This window comes from Sus scrofa, chromosome 13, assembly GCF_054392235.1.
Source record: "Sus scrofa isolate SSC_HxYL_T2T_F1_AM1 chromosome 13, Sscrofa_HxYL_maternal_Yorkshire_Landrace_v2.0, whole genome shotgun sequence".
NCBI lineage: Eukaryota > Metazoa > Chordata > Mammalia > Artiodactyla > Suidae > Sus > Sus scrofa.
The window spans coordinates 172,294,389-172,314,314 of record NC_139395.1 but is presented as its reverse complement, the minus strand read 5'-3'; the positions used below and the strand labels follow the sequence as shown (position 1 = coordinate 172,314,314).

At 37.8% G+C, this 19,926-nt stretch overlaps 1 protein-coding gene across 28 annotated transcripts in view; it reads right to left on the bottom strand.

The window, feature by feature from the left end:
- Window positions 1-19,926, bottom strand: part of SENP7 (SUMO specific peptidase 7) — a 168,795-nt gene that overhangs the window by 83,730 nt on the left and 65,139 nt on the right. The window lies entirely within an intron of this gene.

Below are 19,926 nucleotides of genomic sequence, written 5' to 3'. Positions count from 1 at the left end.
ATATACATTAAAAAGTAAGGCCTATTTCACTTAAATTGAGATTTTTTTTTTCTTTAAAAATTCTGTCTGGTATACCACAACCATGGTCACACACACATACAGCTGTTGGATTTCTGGTAACCCATCTGTGCCTACTCATTTTTTTTTTTTTTTTCATCTTTTTAGGGCCACATCTGCAGCATATGGAAGTTCCCAGGCTAGGGTTCAAATTGGAGCTATAGCCACCAGCCTAAATCATAGCCACACCAACGCAGGATCCAAGACGCATCTGCAACCTACACCACAGCTCATGGCAATGCCAGATCCTTTAACCCACTGATTGAGTCAGGGATCAAACCCGAATCCTCATGGATACTAGTTGGGTTTGTTACCATTGAGCCACAACAGGAGCTCCTATTCACACTACTAGAGGAACAGCAATACACACCTGCACACTGCCCCTCAGAGGCAATCACTTTTCACACTAAAAATGTGGTTTTGTTTTAGCATTTGCTGATTTAGAAAACAATTGAAATGAAGGGTGCAAGAGTATATTATCTACAATTTTAAACCTAGACCTGCCATACGTTGCAGGCTGGGCCAAAAAAAACAAAAAACAAAACACTTGTTTTTAAAATTAATTTTATGTCAGAGTTCCCGTTGTGACACAGTGGTTAACGAATCTGACTAGGAACCATGAGGTTGCAGGTTCGATCCCTGGCCTTGCTCAGTGGGTTGGGGATCTGGCATTGCTGTGAGCTGAGATGTAGGTTGCAGATGCGGCTCGGATCCCACGTTGCTGTGGCTCTGGCGTAGGCCGGCAGCTGCAGCTCCAATTGGATCACTAGCCTGGGAACCTCCATATGCCGCGGGAGCAGCCCTAGAAAAGGCAAAAAGACAAAAAAACAAAAAAACAAAAAACAAAATAACAATAATAATAATGTTATGTCAATCTCTTTAATGAAGTGCAGAATTATCAATTTCAAACAGTTACTGTACCTACATCAATTTTGAAAGTAAAACTGGGAGTTCCTGTCATGGTGCAGCGGAAACGAATCTAAGAACCATGAGGTTGTAGGTTTGATACCTGGCCTCGCTCAGTGAGTTAAGGATCCAGCACTGCTATGAGCTGTTGGTGTAGGTGGCAGACATGGCTCGGATCCACATTGCTGTGGCTCTGGCGTAGGCCAGCAGCTAAAGCTCCGATTAGAACCCTAGCCTGGGAACCTCCATATATGCCTTGGGTACGGCCCTAAAATGACAAAAGACAAAAGAAAAAAAAAAGTGAAACTGATATACTGAAGCACTTCCAGCTTTTATATCATTACATTTTGCCAATTACTCATTCAGTAACACATTTGCACTGATAAAACTTGAAGAACCGTGTTCAGTTCTAGAACCACAAAACACAGTTTTTGCAGTAGTGTGCATTGAACAGGCTACCAGGTGGACGTGAGATAATGTCAGATGAGAAATGGCTGAAAGAATTGGAAACGTTTAATCAAAAGACTGTCTACTCTACTCCCTAGTAGAGTTTTAGGCACTGTTTGTTTAAAGTATTCTCAAGTTTCTTAAGAACATTAAGAAACAGAAAGCAAAGTGTTCATGTATTTTTAAGATAAAACAGATCTCAAAGAAATTATCTGTTTGCAACTGCCACCTGGGGCTATATCTTCAGAGCATCTGGAAGAAGTGGGATACAAGTCTTCAAAGAAACCTCTACAGAATACACTAAAACTCCAAACATTTTTTAGTTTGAAAAAAAAAAAAAGTTTACAGGTTTTAAATTTTTCACTAAGGAATAAAGAAATGAGTAACATTTCTATGAATGAATAACAATAATTCATTCTTCATTCAACAAATACTTACCAAATACCTTCTAGCAAAACAACTGTACTAGGACAATCTGGAGATTCAGCAACAAACAAAACAGTTACAGTTCCTGCCTTCAGGGAGCCCACATTCCAGAGAAGAATCACCGAATTAGTTATTTAATTACAACTGTGATGAGCAATATGAAGGAAAATTACAGGTGCTGCATTTCTTCTGAACCAGGACAGGGAAGGTTTTACTGAGAATATGACCTATAAGCTGAAACCTCAAAGGATAGACAATATCTCAAGGAAAAAACGACAAAATGGAAAATGATTCAAAAAGGGAGACAAAATGCAAATGCTCAGTTATGAGGAAAGCCTGTTCAAGAAAATTGAAGGGCTTACCTGGCTCAAGTGCTTATAATGAGGAGGAAATTTGTCTAAGTTAAGGATGGGCAGTTAGGCAGGACCCTGTGGACTATATTACAGATTTGAGACTTTATGTCAACAATAGCAATTGCCTAGTTTTAACAAGAGAATGATGAGATCAGAGCTGCATTTTTAAAAGATCACTTTGATGTTTTATGAAGAATTAAGAAAGCACTAAGGAAAAAAGATAATGAATTTAGAGAGGTAATGGTGATTTAGGGGTAGTTTAGTGGATGGTGAGGGCAGAAATGGGAAAGAAGAAAAGGGACACAGCTATAGTTGACATACAGCTATAGAAGGGGGATACTGGCCAAATGATGTATAAAGATAAATATGAGATGCAGGAAAGTTTTTTTTAGTTATTGGATTGATGAGTTAGCTTAAGGTGGAAAATACTTGTATAAATTTAAGTGCTTATGAGAAAAGGTCAACGGAGTAGGAGAGGCTGAAGATAAGAGGAAACAGAATCATTAACATTGTAAGTTTCCTAAGAAATGCCATAAAAAGCATTAATACTTATTGAACATGCACCATATACCAGGCACTATCCTAAGGATTTTACAATGATTTACTTCATTTAATCCTCACAACTACTTTATGAGATACAAAGGTAATTATTTTTCTTCTGCAATTGAAAAGACCAAGACAGGATGATCAAAAACTAAGCCCACAGTAAAATGAATGAATAGTGAAAGTGGGCTACAGGAATCACACACTCTCAACTCTACTGCCAGCACTCTTAACTGCTCCACTATGCTGGCTCATAAGAGGAGGGGAACCCCTTATATTAGATGATATTATGAAGTTATAAATTTTCTTCACAATGTATTGTGGTTATTATGTAAGAATTTCCTCATTCTTAAAAGTGCAGGCTCAAGTATTTAGAGGTGAAGTGGCATGAACTTACTTTCAAAGGGTTCTGAAAAAAATGTGTATATGAATGTGTATATGTGATATGCACTCATATACATGTACAAAAAAAGACTGACAGAAGGCAATTGTGGAAAAACGTTAATGACTGGTTAATCTAGATGAAGGATATATGAGTGTCTGTTATACGTTTGACAAAAATAATTCCATGCCTGGAATCCTACATCATGAAAAGTATGAAACACATGAGCAAAAAGTTATGCATGAAGGTATTCACTGCAGTATAATTTATAAAAGCAACAAACTAAAAGTAACTTTAAATTCGCAGCAATAACAGAATGGTTAAGTAAACCATGATAAAGCCACTGAATAGAATGTTATTTAATTAGTCTCTCAAAATCTTCTACTTCAAATTTTAAGGGTGGCTGGCTATCTGTTGTTTTTTCTTTATGCTTTCTACTTGTCTTTATTTATGTTTTCTATATGAACCAAGCACTAATTATATAGAGAAATGTTAACTTGTTTTTGCTTTTTAGGGCTGGAGGTTCCGAGGCTAGAGGTCAAATCAGAGCTACAGATGGTGGCCACAGTCACAGCCACAGCAGATCCAAGCCACGTCTGCGGCCTACACCACAGCTCATGGCAATGCCAGATCCTTAACCCACTGATTGAGGCCAGGGATTGAACCCACAACCTCATGGTTCCTAGTTGGATTCGTTTTGCTGTGCCACAACGGGAACTCCTCAACTAATTATTTTTTTAAAGAATCATAACAGGATTACTTATGCAAAAACTATCAATTAATTAGTGAAATGATCTTATTTTTTACATTCAGGACTACTTTTTATAAGGTTTACAACTATACAAATTAAAATTCTAAATGATCAAATGAAAATACTTCTAAAATCTTAAAGATATATAAGGTATACTTTTCACCTAATAGGAAAACTATTGACTATCAGTAATTTGTTAAATTATTTGGCAAAATGTTATTTCAATGGTAATTTTAAATATGAAAATATCCAGTGTTGGAAAATGTCATTTTTATATTCACCCAAACCAAGTAAGAATCATCACTGGAAATTTTACTGATAAGTCTAACAGAGTAGCTTGAAGTAAAAAAGACAATTTGAATTCTCTGTAAAAATACTTATTTCATGTTTATAAATTTGCTTGATTGTAAGGTGACTGACTAATGATATCCTAAAGCAGAAGTCAGCCATCTTTTTCTCCAAAATTATTAAGTTAAATTTTTTTTAAATTTCTATATCTAAATGCCCTGGGATTTCTATGAATACTCAAATAGAAACAAAGAGTAAAGAACAACATTCAAATCAAACAAAATAAAATCTAAATTTAGTATTTAGGAAGACACTCTTAGGTGGCAATACTACCCCACAAAAATACGAATGTTAGGAGACAAGTTAGTTTTAAAAGGGAGGAAAGGGAGTTGTAACTGCAAAGGCACAGGAGGACTTCTGGGCTAGTTTTCTATTTTGTATCTGAATGGTGGTTACATGAGTATATTTGCCTTATAAAAGTATGTTAAATTATAATGAATAATTTATTAAATAGTTTGCCTTTATTTTTTGGCAGATGCATTATATTTCACAGTAAAAATAAAAGACAGCTAAACGGAGATCTCTACTAACCCAATATTTTGTACACCATTTCTGCTAAAGTATTTGCCTAGGCCCTTTAGAACCACTGAATTATCTATTTATGAAATATTCACTTCTAAGCTATAAGCCATTATGCTTTAATTTCATTTATAAGTGGAAACAGTCACTGATCCATGTGCTCAGTCTAAAAATTATCATTCCTAGAAAATAAAAAAATATACCAGATCTCTTCTGTAGTACTATTTATAAATTTGAAAATCTGTAACTATAAGAAAAACCTAGCATAACCACAGCAGACAAAAAAAAAAAAAAAATCAATTGAACAAAATACATATGCTGGGTTTTCTAAAAAGGTTTGAATATTGTTAAGTTTAAATTTTTTGAGAAAAGCTACTTTTCAATAAATACATAAATGTGACAATGATTTATCGTGGCTAAATAAAGTCAAAAATCAGAAAAAAAAAAACCATTCCTCAAAACTTGGCATCCTGCTTTTTGATTATGGAAACTGAGAGTTGGAATGAAAGCAGTGTTTTCTTTTTTCATAATTTAGAGTATTTCTTACCCTTCAAAGAAATAGGTACAGGAAATCAGAATATGCTACCCCAAAATAAGTCATTTTAACACAAGGATTATTTTGAACTAAAGACAACTGAGAGCAGATGCCAAAAAACTGTCCACCAGCTGCTTGCCTAAAAGCAGGTTTAGACTATACATCACCAGAGACTTTGTATCAGCCCAGAGACAGAATCTACAAAAGAAGCCTTACTAAACAGACCTTACATTAGTTTCCCCCATATATATATACCTTTCCAAGTTTGCCATCCTTGGAATGGCAAATCTTTTTCCTTTTTTCTTGCCGCTTCTCTAGAAATTTATTATTCTAGGTTAATACACTGGCCAAATGCCTTAAAGCAAACATCTTTTGAACAAGAAAGGTACTTGAGCTGATTCTCTGAAATTGAAACTCGGGTACTTATCACACAGGACTACACTGGCTTTGGACATTGAGGTACTATATAAACAACTAGTTGACTGAATAATTTTAATCTATAGCCCATATAGTTAACAATAAATTACAAACCTCTGCCCTACTCTCCTTTCATACTGTCTTAGTCTATTTGGGCTGCTATAACTAAAATACCACAGACAGGATGGCTAAAGAACAAACATGTACCTCTCACAGCTCTGGAGGGTGGGGAATCTGAGATCAAGGCACTGGCAGATTTGGTGTGTGGTAAGAACCTGCTTCTCACTGTGTCTTCATATGGCATAAGGGGTGAATGAGACAGCTCTCCTAAGGTCTCTTTTTTAGGGGCACTAATCCCATTCACGAGGGCTCCCTCCTCATGAAATAATCATCTCCCAAAGACCCCATCTCCTAATACCATCACACTGGAGATAAGGATTTCAACACACAAATTCTGAGGAGAAACAAATATTCAGTCCATAACGCATACTTAATTTTAGCTATACTTCTGAGTTTCTTTATCATCCATTGGTGATAAATCTTCTTTTTCCTCTGAGGCTACTCTTGGCAACCATGTCCAACTTATTTTACTTACATCTAGCAGCAGATTCATGGACATGAAACCTTTACAGCATATAGGACCCTGAACAATTTCACACACCTGTTTTAATGTTCTATTACTATCCTGAAATTCTTAATAATTTTATCTTTGAGCAAATCTTCCAATTTCAAAGTAGAAGATTCAGTATTTTTCCACAATATAATGGACCAGTCATTGAAACTGTGGTCCTTAGTTATTAATATTGTTACAATAAATTGTGAATTATCAGAGAAGCAGTCAAATTATGATGCAGTGTACCTTGTAATTATAATCAATAGACTTTGGAGCTTCTTTATTACTACAATAAACATTTTTAGTTTAAAAAAATTTTATCTTTTGTGAGTTTCCATTGTGGCTCAGCAGGTTAAGAATACAACATAGTCTGGAGTTCCCATCGTGGTGCAGCAGAAACGAATCCGACTAGGAACCATGAAGTTGCAGGTTCGATTCCTGGCCTCGCTCAGTTGGTTAAGGATCTGACATTGCCACGAGCTGTGGTGTAGATCGCAGATGCAGCTCAGATCCCACGTTGCTGTGGCTGTGGCGTAGAACAGCAGCTACAGCTCCGATTAGACCCCCAGCCTGGGAACCTTCATGTGCCACGGGTGTGGCCCTAAAAAGGACGAAAAGCACACACAAAAAAAAGAATACAACATAGTGTTCGAAAGGATGCATATTCAATCCCTGGCCTCACTCAGTGGATTAAGGATCCCATGTTGCCGCCAGCTGCGGCAGAGGTCACAGATGTGGCTTGGATCCGGTATTGCTATGGCTGTGGTGTATGCCTGCAGCTGCAGCTGTGATTCAGTCCCTGGCCTGAGAACTTCTATATGCCACTGTTTCAGCCATAAAAAGAAAAATTTATCTTTGAACTCGTGTTTTCTATGTGAAATTCATGAGACAATGGGGCATGCATGTGAGGAGAGAAGATATTCATAATATGTGTCCACCATTCCCAGCTGCTCTATTCACATATAATATCTGAGATATCCATGGGCAGAAAATTCCAGAGGAGTCATCATGTATAAGAGTTCCATTAAGATTTAAAGTATGGGAGTTCCCGTCGTGGCTCAGTGGTTAACGAATCCGACTAGGAACCATGAGGTTGCGGGTTCGGTCCCTGCCCTTGCTTAGTGGGTTAACGATCTGGCGTTGCCGTGAGCTGTGGTGTAGGTTGCAGACGCGGCTCGGATCACGCGTTGCTGTGTCTCTGGCATAGGCTGGTGGCTACAGCTCCGATTCAACCCCTAGCCTGGGAACCTCCATATGCCACGGGAGTGGCCCAAGAAATAAGCAACAACAACAACAACAACAAAAGACAAAAAGACAAAAGACAAAAAAAAAAAAAAAAAGATTTAAAGTATGAACAAGGCAAGCAGAGGCACTGAGAGTCCTGAGAGGCCAAATTTTTCAGTCAAACCAGTAAAAGATTCCAACAGAGAAAAAAAAAAAAAAGGTAATGTCTTTCTAAGAAACACGAATGAACAAAATACTCTATTTTTTTAATCATTCCTTACTTACTACTTTACTGTATTAGCCAACCAGAAATTGATAACACAACAGCAAAGGGAATGATAGGGCAACTCTGAGTTCCTTTTTCTTTCAGTCATTCCTTACACATCAATAAGCCAAAGGTAGAAAGTGTTGGTAGAATGTGGATGTATCAAGAAGTGAAATAAGTCCTGCTGTACAGGACAGGGAACTGTATCTAATCTCCTGGGACAGACCATGACAGAAATAACATAAAAAAAAAAGAGGAGTTCCCATTGTGGCGCAGCAGAAACAAATCCATCTAGGAACCATGAGGTTGTAGGTTCAATCTCTGGCTTTGCTCAGTGGGTAAAGGATCCAGCATTGCTGTGGTGGTGGTGGAGGCCGGCAGCTGTACCTCCAATTTGACCCCTAGCCTGGGAACCTCCATGTGCTGCTAGTGCAGCCATAAAAAGCAAAAAGAAAGAAAATAATATACAAAAAAGAATGTATATATGTGTGTGATTGAGTCACTCTGCTACACAGCAGAAAATAGAAAAACATTGTAAATCAACCATACATTAATAAAAAAATCTAAAAATTAATTTAAAAAAGGTGAAATCAAAGCAGCCAAGTTAGTTTTGTTCAGTACTTCCACTCTTCTGATAAGAACAAAATACATGTATAAACTATGTAAGATACAATACAAGCTCAATGCTCTTATATCTGCAATTAAAAGCAGAATTACATAATACAAAGGTGAACTGAGAAGGAGTCAAGATGGCAGAGTAGGAAGATGGCAGAATAAGAAGATCCTGACCTCACATCCCCCTACAGGTATATCAAAACTATAGCTATTTAACAAAAAACAAAAAAACTATTTACAGAGCAACTGCTGATGAGGAAAAAAAGACTAGTGGAAAAGATCTTCTATGACTAAACATATAAATGAGACAGGTAGGAAGGCAGAGATGTGGTATAGTCAAGACCCACACCCCTGAATGGATGAGCCACAAACGAGAGGATAATTACAGTTGACAGGCTCCCCACATTGGGCTCCCTAGCCCCGGGGTGCTGCACCAGGAAGACAATCCCCCCAGAACATCTGGCTAGTGGGGCTTACTTTGGGGAGAACCAGAGAGCTGTGGGAAAGAGACTCCACTCTTAAAGGGCACATACACAGAATCTCATACTTTCCAGGACCCAGGGCACAAGCAGTAATTTAAAAGGAACCTGGGTCGGACTTAACTGCTGTTCCTGGAGAGCCTCCTAGAGAAGCAGGAGGTAACTGTACTTCACCCCAGAATCACAGCACTGGCAATAGCCATTTTGGGGAATTCATACTACCAGTGACACTGGCAAGTGACATTCTGGAATCTTCCCTCTAGTTTATAAGACTGGAACCCAGCTCCACCCAATAGCCTACTGGCACCAGTATTGGGACACCTTGGGTCAAGCAACTAGCCAGGAAGAGACACAGCCCTATATACCAGCAGGTACATTACTTTAGGACCACCTGAGCCTACAGATATCCTGGGACCTGGCTCTGTTCACCCTGCACACTAGTACACTGTCATTAGCCCCAGGATTCCCATCGCCCTGCAGCCAGAGACTCTAGGACCCAGATATGCTGGCACTACCCCCCTGGGATATCCTGGGCTTCAGTCCTGTCCATCAGTGGCCTATGCCAGCTTTAAACCCTCAGGGCCCTGCAGCCAGAGACCCAGAAACCTGGCTCTACCCACCAGTAACCCAGCACTAGCCTCAGGACACCTGAGCACTAGCCCTGCCCACCAGCAGAAGGACACCAGCTCCAAAACAGCTTGGGTCCCTCAGAAACTGTCAGAAACTGGCCCCACTCACCAGCCCAAGTAACATCAGATCCTGGACCCCCAGGCCTGCAACCACCCACTCTAAAATATGGCTCTGCTCACCAGTGGGCCAAAACTAGCCCTGGGACCCCACCACCACCACCCACACCTACCAGACTACCCACAGTAATCAGTCCACCAAAACAGAAGGACCCATGCTGCCTAAATAGGGGCACCTCTAGAGCATATAGCTCTGGTGACCAGAAGGGAGTGCACTACTAAGACACACTGGACATCTCCTGCAAAAGGCCACTTCTCTAAGGTCGGGAAATATAACCAACCCACCAGACACACAGAAATAAAAATAGCAAATTAGGCAAAATGGCACAACAAAAGAGTATCTTCTAAACAAAGGAACACAACAAACCCCCAGAAGGAGAGCTAACTAAAGCAGAGATAAGCGATCTACCTTATTAAGAGTTCAAGGTAATGATTTTAAAGTTGCTTCAAGAACTTGAGAAAAGACTGAATAAATGGCAAATATAAAGAAGAACCAAATAGAGATAAAGAATACAATAAGTGAAATGAAAAGTACACCAGAAAGAATCAGCAGAAAAGCTTTCAGATTTGATGGAGATCAAAAGTTTACAAACAAAAGCTAAAAGAGTTCACCACCATGAAACCATCTTTACAAGAAACGTTAAAGGAACTTCTCTAAGCAATAAAGGTCACAACTAGAATATAAAAATTACAAAAGGAAAAAACTCATTGATAAAAGTGAATATACAGTAAAAATAGTAAAATCAGCCATGTATAAAGCTGGTAGGAAGATTGAAAGATAAAAGTAAAATCATTTTTATTGACAATAAGTAGTTGAGGAATATACAAAACAAAAACAAAAAAAAAAGAGGTAAAGTGTAAATATAGGAAGAGGAGTGAATATGTAGGCTTGTCAAAATCTGTTCAAACTTAAGAGATCAGCAGCTTAACATAATCATAGATAGACAGATGTGTACGGTGTAAGGAGTATAGTCAATAACTATATAATATCTTTGTATGGTGACATCATAACTAGTTAGTGTGGTGATCATTTTGAAATGTATAGAAATATGGAATCACTATGTCATGTAACAGTAATGTAATGTTACAGGTTAATTATACTTCAAAACAAACAAACTCACTGAAAAAGAGATCAGATTTGTGGTTATCAGGACCAGGGGTATAAGAGGAAATGGCTTAAAGTGGTCAAAAGGTAGAAATTTCCAGTTATAAGATAATTAAGTCCTAGGGAGGTAATGTACAACATGATAAATATAACTAACACTGCTATCAGTTATATATGACAACTGATACATGATAACATATATGACATGTCGTAAAACATAATAGTTTTATTACAAGAAAAAAATTTTCTATTTCTTTTAATTTTGTACCTATATAAAATGACAGATATCCACTAAACTTACTGCGATAATCCTTTCATCATGTATATAAGTCAAATCATTTAGCTGTATATCTTAAATATATACATTGTTGTATGTCACTCATATCTCAATAAAACAGAAAGATTAAAAAGTCAACTTCATCCTAATAATTTAAAACTCTTATTTTTCTTAGAAGATCATACAGATGTAAATAAAACATACCATGACAAGTTGAGAAAGAGACAACAGAAGAAAGGAAAATGTTTTTTATAGTTTAGTATTGTATTATAATGGGAACATATATTAGCTCTTTGCCTTTGGTGAACACATCAAGGTGCTGGGAGGATGACCCAATAAAAGAGGTAATGGAAGCTCCATGCCCTGAGCCCATACCTTGCCCTGTGGGTCTCTTTCATTTGGCTGTTCCTGAGTTGTACCCTTTATAAAACATGTAAATGTAAGTGAAGTGTCTTCCTGAGTTTTGTGAGGCATTTTTACAAATTATCAAAACCTGAAGAAGGGGTCATGGAAACTCCCAATTCATGACCAGTCAGAAGTACCAGTGAAAATCTACAGCCATACCACCCTGAACGCGCCCAATCTCGTCTGATCTCGGAAGCTAGGCAGGGTCGGGTCTGCTTAGTACCTGGATGGGAGAAGTACCAGGGACAATCTAGGACTTTTCTCTAGATACTGATGTACATGTAGTCCTGCAGAACTGAGCCCTTAATTTATGAGATCTAACTCTAAGTGGATAGTGTCAGACTTGAACTAGAGGACACTCAGTTGGTATCCAGACAGTTGGAAAATGGTGTTGGAAAAGACACATGCATTTTGGTGTAAGTAGTGTTAGGAATAAAAACAGTTCTGAATACCTCAACTTGATAGCACTTTTTTCCTCTGCTTTTTGAACAAGGGACCCTGCATTTTTATCTTGCTCTCAGTACTGCAAATTGTAACCAGTCCTGCATGCATAACAATATTGACAGAAGAAAATGACCCAGACAGGATAACTAGACTAGGACCACCCACACCTTTTAATATGACCCCCAAATCAAGTACCCTTAAAGATATTTCTAAAATAATAAGCAAATACTTCCAATGTAAATACTATCTTTTTGATTAGGAGGTATTAGAGACCTGACTTACATTAGATTTAAGTAAATCTAATTTAATTTATATTGCTGAGAGACTTACTATTACTATAATACTGAATAAAAAAACACATAAGTTTAGAGAACACAGTGGGTAAGAAATCAGAATTCCAAGTTAAACTATGGACACAAGCCAAAAAGAATTAAACTCTATTTATTTATTTATTATTTATTTAGTGTCTTTTTAGGGCCACACCCGTGGCATATGGAGGTTCCCAGGCTAGGGGTCCAAGTGAAGCTGTAGCCACCAGCCTATGCCAAAGCCACAGCAATGCCAGATCCAAGCCGTGTCTGCGACCTACACCACAGCTCATGGCAACACCGGATCCTTAACCCACTGAGTGAGGAAAGGGATCAAACCCGCAACCTCATGCTTCCTAGTCAGATTCATTTCTGCTGCACCACAACGGGAACTCCAAATTAAACTCTATTTAGAGGATACATAATATAACTGAAAACAATTTACTTATATTTAAGCAACAATTTGCTTAAGCAACAATGTTTAAGTTAGTGATTTTCAGTCTTTGGCATGCATCAAAATCCCCTGGAAAGCTTGTTAAAACACAGATCGCTTCAAGACTCCCAGTGTTTCACTCAAATGATCAACGATTCCAGCAAAGTAGCAGGATATAAGCTTAACATTCAGAAATCAGTCATGGAGTTCTCGTCATGGCGTAGTGGTTAACGAACCCGACTAGGAACCTTGAGGTTACGGGTTCAATCCCTGCCCTTGCTCAGTGGGTTAAGGATCCGGCGTTGCCGTGAGCTGTGGTGTGGGTCGCAGACGCGGCTCGGATCCCGCGTTGCTGTGGCTCTGGTGTAGGCTGGCAGCTACAGCTCTGATTAGACCCCTAGCCTGGGAACCTCCATATGCCACGGGAGCAGCCCAAGAAATGGCAAAAAAACAAAACAAACAAACAAACAAAAAAATCAGTCACATTTCTGTATACTAACAGTGAAATATTAGAAAAGGAATACAAAAATATAATACCTTTTAAAATCACACCCCAAAAAATTAAATAGCTGGGAATAATCCTGACCAAGGAGGTGAAAGACTTATATGCTAAGAACTATAAAACATTAATCAAGGAAATTAAAGAGGATGCAAAAAAATGTGACGATATTCCATGCTCCTGGGCTGGAAAAATTAATGTCGTAAAAAATGGCCATACTACCCAAAACAATCTACAGATTCAATGCAATCCCTATCAAATGTCCCATGACATTTTTCACAGAACTGGAACAAACAATCCAAAAATTTATATGGAACCATAAACTACCAAGATTGCCAAAGCAATCCTGAGGAGCAAAAACCAAGCAGGAGACGTAACTCTCCCAGACTTCAGGCAATATTACAAAGCCACAGTCATCAAGACAGTGTGGTACTAGTACCAAAACAGACAGACAGACCAATGGAAAAGAACAGGGAACCCAGAAATGAACCCAGACACCTATGGTCAATTAATGTTTTTTGTTTTTTTGGGGTTTTTTTGGTCTTTTTGCCTTTTCTAGGGCCGCTCCTGCAGCATATGGAGGTTCCCAGACTAGGGGTTGAATCGGAGCTGTAGCCGCTGGCCTACACCAGAGCCACAGCAATGCGGGATCTGAGCCACGTCCACAACCTACACCACAGCTCACAGCAACGCTGGATCCTTAACCCACTGAGCAAGGCCAGGGATCGAACCCTCAACCTCATGGTTCCTAGGCGGATTCATTAACCACTGAGCCATGACGGGAACTCCTATGGTCAATTAATCTTCAACAAAGGAGGCAAGAACATAAAATGGGAAAAAGACAGTGTTTTCAGCAAGTTATGCTGGGAAAACTGGACAGCCACTTGTAAATCAATGAAACTGGAACACACCCTCACACCATGTGCAAAAATAAACTCAAAATGCCTTAAAGACTTAAACATAAGACAAGACACCATCAAACTCCTAGAAGAGAACATAGGCAAAACATTCTGATATCAACCTTACAAATGTTTTCTCAGGTCAGTCTCCCAAGCAACAGAAATAAAAGCAAAAATAAACCAATGGGACCTAATCAAAATGACAAGCTTTTGCACAGCAAAAGAAACCATTACAGAAAAAAAACAAAACAAAAAGACAACTTACAGAATGAGAGAAAATAGTTTCAAATGATGTAACTAAAAGGGGATTAATCTCTAAAATACACAAACAACTTCTACAACTCAACAGCAAAAAAGCCAACAACCCAATGGAAAAATGGGCAAAAGACCTGAATGGACATTTCTCCAAAGAGATATACAGAGAGCCAAGAAGCACATGAAAAAAAATGCTCAACCTCACTGATTATATTAGAGAAATTCAAATCCAAACTACCATGAGGTACCATCTCACACCAGTCAGAATGGCCATCATTAAGAAGTCCACAAATAACAAATGCTGGAGAGGGTATGGAGAAAACAGAACCCTCCTGCACTTTTGGTGGGAATGTAAATTGCTACAACCACTATGAAAAACAGTATGGAGGTACCTCAGAAAACTAAATATAGAACTACCATATCACACAGCAATTCCCAATTCTGGGCATATATCCAGACAAAACTTTCCTTTAAAAAGACTCATGCACCCATATGTTCACAGCAGCACTATTCACAAAAGCCAAGACATGGAAACAACCTAAATGTCCATCGACAGATGAATAGACTAAGAAGATGTGGGAGATATACGCAATGGAATACTACTCAGCCATAAAAAAGAACAAAATAATGCCATTTACAGCAACATGCACAGAACTAGAGACTCTCATACTAAGTGAAATAAGTCAGAAAGAGAAAGACAAATACCATATGATATCACTTATATCTGGAATCTAATATACAGCACAAATGAAACTTTCCACAGAAAAGAAAATCATGGACTTAGAGAATAGGTTTGTGGTTGCCAACGGGGAGGGGGAGGAAGTGGGGTGGACTGGGAATCTGGGGTTAACAGATGCAAACTATTGCCTTTGGAATGGATAAGCAATGAGATCCTGCTGCATAGCACTGGGAACTATACCTAGTCATGTATGATGGAGCATGATGGAGGATAATTTGAGAAAAAGAATGTATATATGTACATATGACTGGGTCACTTTGCTGTACAGTAGAAAATTAACACAACACTTGTAAACAAGCTATAATGGAAAAAATTAAAATCATTAAAAAAAAAAAAAAAGACACCCAGAGTTTCAAATTCAGTAGGTCTAGGGTAGAACTCAGTGCATTTCTTACAAGTTCCCAGGTGATTCTGATATTGACGGTTCAATTTCAGGGACCATACTTTGAGTCACTGGTATAGATTAAGCAAAACCAATTCCAGGAACAATATAATTTTAACATGAATATTTAAATCTTGACTGAGTCTCTAGACATAAAAATAATTATTTTTCACAGATTGCTGTGATCTCTCATGTACCTCTAGCAAGGCATTTTGTGTATCACTTATTACCTGAATTCAGCAAGCCATTATCAAGCATCAAAAAGACACTATGGGAGTTCCCATTGTAGCACAGCAGAAATGAATATGACTAGGAACCATGAGGTTGTGGGTTCAATTCCTGGCCTCACTCAATGGGTTAAGGATCTGGTGTTGCTGTGAACTGTGGTGTAGGTCGCAGATGCGTTCAGATCCTGTGTTGCTGTGGCTGTGGTGTAGGCTGGCAGCTACAGCTCCAATATGACCCTAGCCTGGGAACCTCCATATGCTGCAAGTGTGGCCCTAAAAAGCAAAAAAATAAAATGACACTATGCCCTCTAGTCTCCCAAGGCAATAGAAATAAAAGGAAAAATAAGCAAATGGGAACTAATCAAATTTACAAGTCTTTGCACCACAAAGGAAACCATCAAAAAAAAGAAGAAAGAAAACACAGCCCACAGAAAGAGAGAAAACTGCTGCAAACAATGCAACCAACAAGGGCTTAATCTCCGAAATAAACAAACAACCCATACAGCTCAACAACAAAAAAACAAATAACCCAATCAAAAAATGGGCAGAAGACCTAATAGACATTTCTCCAAAAAAGACATATGGACAGCTAGCAGACATATGAAAAAATGCTCAACATCACTAATTATTAGAGAAATGCAAATCAAAACTACAATGAAGTACCACCTCACACCAGTCAGAATGGCCATCATCAATAAATCTACAAATAATAAAAGCTAGAGAGGGTGTGGAGACAAGGGAACACTCCTACACTGTTGGTGGGAATGTAAACTGCTACAACCACTGTAGAAAAGATTATGAGGGTTCCTCAGAAAACTAAATAAAGAACTAATACATAATCTAGCAATTCCCACTCCTGGGCATATATCCAGACAAAACAATAATTCAAAAAGACACACACACCCTTATATTCACTGCAGCCCTCTTCACAATAGCCAAGACATGGAAGCAATTGAAATATCCATCGACAGAGGAATGGATTAAAAAATGTGGTACATATATATACACAATGGAATACTATTTAGTCATTAAAAAGAATGAAATAATGCCATTTGCAACAACATGGATGCAAATAGAGATTCTCATACTAAGTGAAGTGAGTCAGAAAGAAAAAGACAAATACCATATGATATTACTTATATGCAGAATCTAAAATATGCTACAAATGAACCTATCTGCAAAACAGAAACAGACTGAGAGACATAGAGAACAGACTTATGATTACCAAGGGAGAGGGGAGAGAGAGTGGGATGGACTTGGAGTTTGGGGTTAGTAGTGAAAACTGTTACATTTAGAATGGATAAGCAATGAGTTCCTACTGTATAATACAGGGAAATATACCCAATCTCTTGTAATAGAACATGATGGAAGATAATATGAGAAAAAGAATGTGTGTGTGTGTGTGTGTGTGTGTGTATACACATATATGACTGGATGGCTTTGCCGTGCAGCAGAAATTGATACATTGTAAATCTACTATATTTTAATTTAAAAAAAAATTCATAGCAAAAAAAAAAAAACCCACTATGCCCTCAAGATGCTTACAACTGAGCTGAAGAGACAAACGTGTAAATCATAGCTTTAATCTTTTAAAAAAATATAATGCTTTCTCTCTTTGTTAATAAACATATCCCCAATGATGACACTGTTGAATTATACCCAAACCCTGTGTTGCTAGAAAACAACTATAAGAAACCATCCTTAGCCATATAGGACACAAGGATGACCCCTTGTTTATCTATGACTAATCCAAACACACACTCTCCAAATCCCCATTCACTGCCTCTGTAGGTATTAAAATATGCTACCCGAAAACAGGCCATTTAAGGATAATTTTGCACTGAAGGCAACTGAAAAGACGCAGATACAAAAAAAGCTCTCTGCCATCCTCCCACTCACCTAAAAGCAGGACACTAATATATTAAGGCATCTCCCTTTCCTGTAATAGGAAAGGCAGAACTTAAAATCACCAAAAAAAAAATTCTAGATTCTTATCAGCCTGAGGAAAGATACCAAGGAAAACCTACATAACAAATTTCACTCATTTTCCATTAGTTTTCCCCATGTATTTACCTTCCCAGTTTGCTGCCCCTAAAAGCCTAACCCCTTTTTATTCTGTTTTATTGTTAAGATGCAATATAAACCTCAAATTCTAAAGAGCATTTTGACTTATCACTGAGTTCTTCTACCTGCATGAGTGAAACACATGTTAATGTGCCCTTTTTCTCATGTTAATCTGTCTTTCTAAGTTTATTTGCAGGCCCAGACACTGAACCTCTAAATTGATACAGAAATTTCTACCTCCCCTAAACTTCATACAAAATTAACCTGCATGTCTCTACTGATCTGAGGAACAAAATGCTTGTTAACCAAACTTTAAATTTCTCTACTTTGCCCAGGCCTTCAAATTTTGACCTGCTATCAACCTAAACCAGCATACACTCCCTCCCTAAAATAGGCTGACTTTAGGCCAAAACATTTTCTGACTTACAGTGCAAACTGCAACCTCATCAATTGCTCATCCTACTTCCTCAAATCCACTTATTTTAGCCTTGTTTATTCCTCCATATATATATGTACACACACACACACACACACACACACACACACACACACACACATGCACACATAAAAAGCTTTTTTTTTGCTAGCTTTTGAGACTCCTGTAGACCTTAACGGTCAAACTGTTCTCCCTATTACAATAGGTTCCTCCTTGCAATTGTTACTTTATTTTTCAATTGTGGGTCACTTTTACTTTTTGAGGGGAATTTCTCTCATCTTTCACATGGTACCTCAGCAACATCCACGTAGGAAAACAGTGTATTTATACATCTTAGTGCAAAAACTACATGCCTGCTCTGAATACTATGGGGCAGCGGGGAGATCATTCAAGTTTGACTTTTACTCCCTTGCAATCTAGGTGCTATTTGGTTATACCAATAACTACTACTTTCTAATTCCTCTCCTCAAAAAGTGCTATCTATATGTTATAAAATCTAAACAGAATGAAATAGTAAGTAGTAAGTTATTTCTGAGGAAATAACTCTCAGACTTCAATTAGCATTAAACACCTTCATTAAGTCCCCTAAACAGGGGAGTTTGCAGACAAGACTACGACTTCCTTTTCATAAATAACAATTTTTATTTGTAAGATTCATGTCTGAGCAATTCACTTCCCCACCCTTCCCTACTCCCCAACTAAACCATTTCTTCAAACTTTCTATTATTTTTCCTGGGAATTACTACCACTATTTTTTTCTTTGAAACTACATCCATGAATATGAGTATTTTTGACTCTTTGTTACAACACACACTTTCTTTCATGTGTGTGTGCGCGCGCTCACACGCATGCAAGAGAAGGATTTATTAATAGCAGCAAGCAAGAACACTGAAGATCTTCCCAATAGCAGTGTCTTCCCAACACAACCCTTCTATCCAACAACCTCCCAATCTCCTTACACCAAAAATTAATATAGCCAATATTTTATAATAGCTGGAATATAATCTTTAAAAACTGTGAATCGCTACACTGTACATTTGTAACTTATATAAACTATACATAAACTATACTTTGATTTTTTAAAATAATGTTCAAGTCCACAGTGTTAATTCTTATATGAATATTCTTCAAAGCTGAACAGCATAACCACTGGAGTTACATTTACTTTCTTGTATAATGTTTTGACTTTTGAAGAGTTAATATCTAATTTTAAAATAATAATAATTACCTAATTTTTATACATTGAATTTACTTTTCCATGTAATGTCACTTATGTTCCACTGGAAATTGTAGACAAAGATATAAAATTCTTAATAAAGCTGAAATATCAGGTAGCCTATCAGCTCCAGGAGGAGGAGAATATGGGACAGAAATTTTATATGACCACTAAAGCCTACATTATTTACTAGTGATCTTCTATGAAAAAGTCTATCCTCTTAACCATAAACAAGATCAGAAAGAGAAATTAAAGAAAAAATCCCATTTACCATGGCATCAAAGAGAATAAAATACCCAGGAATAAACCTAAGGAGGCAAAAGACCTGTACTCTGAAAACTCTAAGATGCTGAAGAAAGAAATCAAAGATGACACAAGTAAGTGGAAAGATCTTATTCTTTCCTTTTTTTTTTTTAGGGCTGCACCCATGACATATGGAGGTTCCCAGGCTAGAAGTTGAATCAGAGCTATTGCTGCCAGCCTACGCCAGAGCCACAGCAACACTGGATCTGCATCCTCATGGATGCCAGTTGCGTTTGTTAACCACTGAGCCATGATGGGAACTCCAGATCTATCTTGTTCTTGAATTGGAAGAATCAATTTGTCAAAAT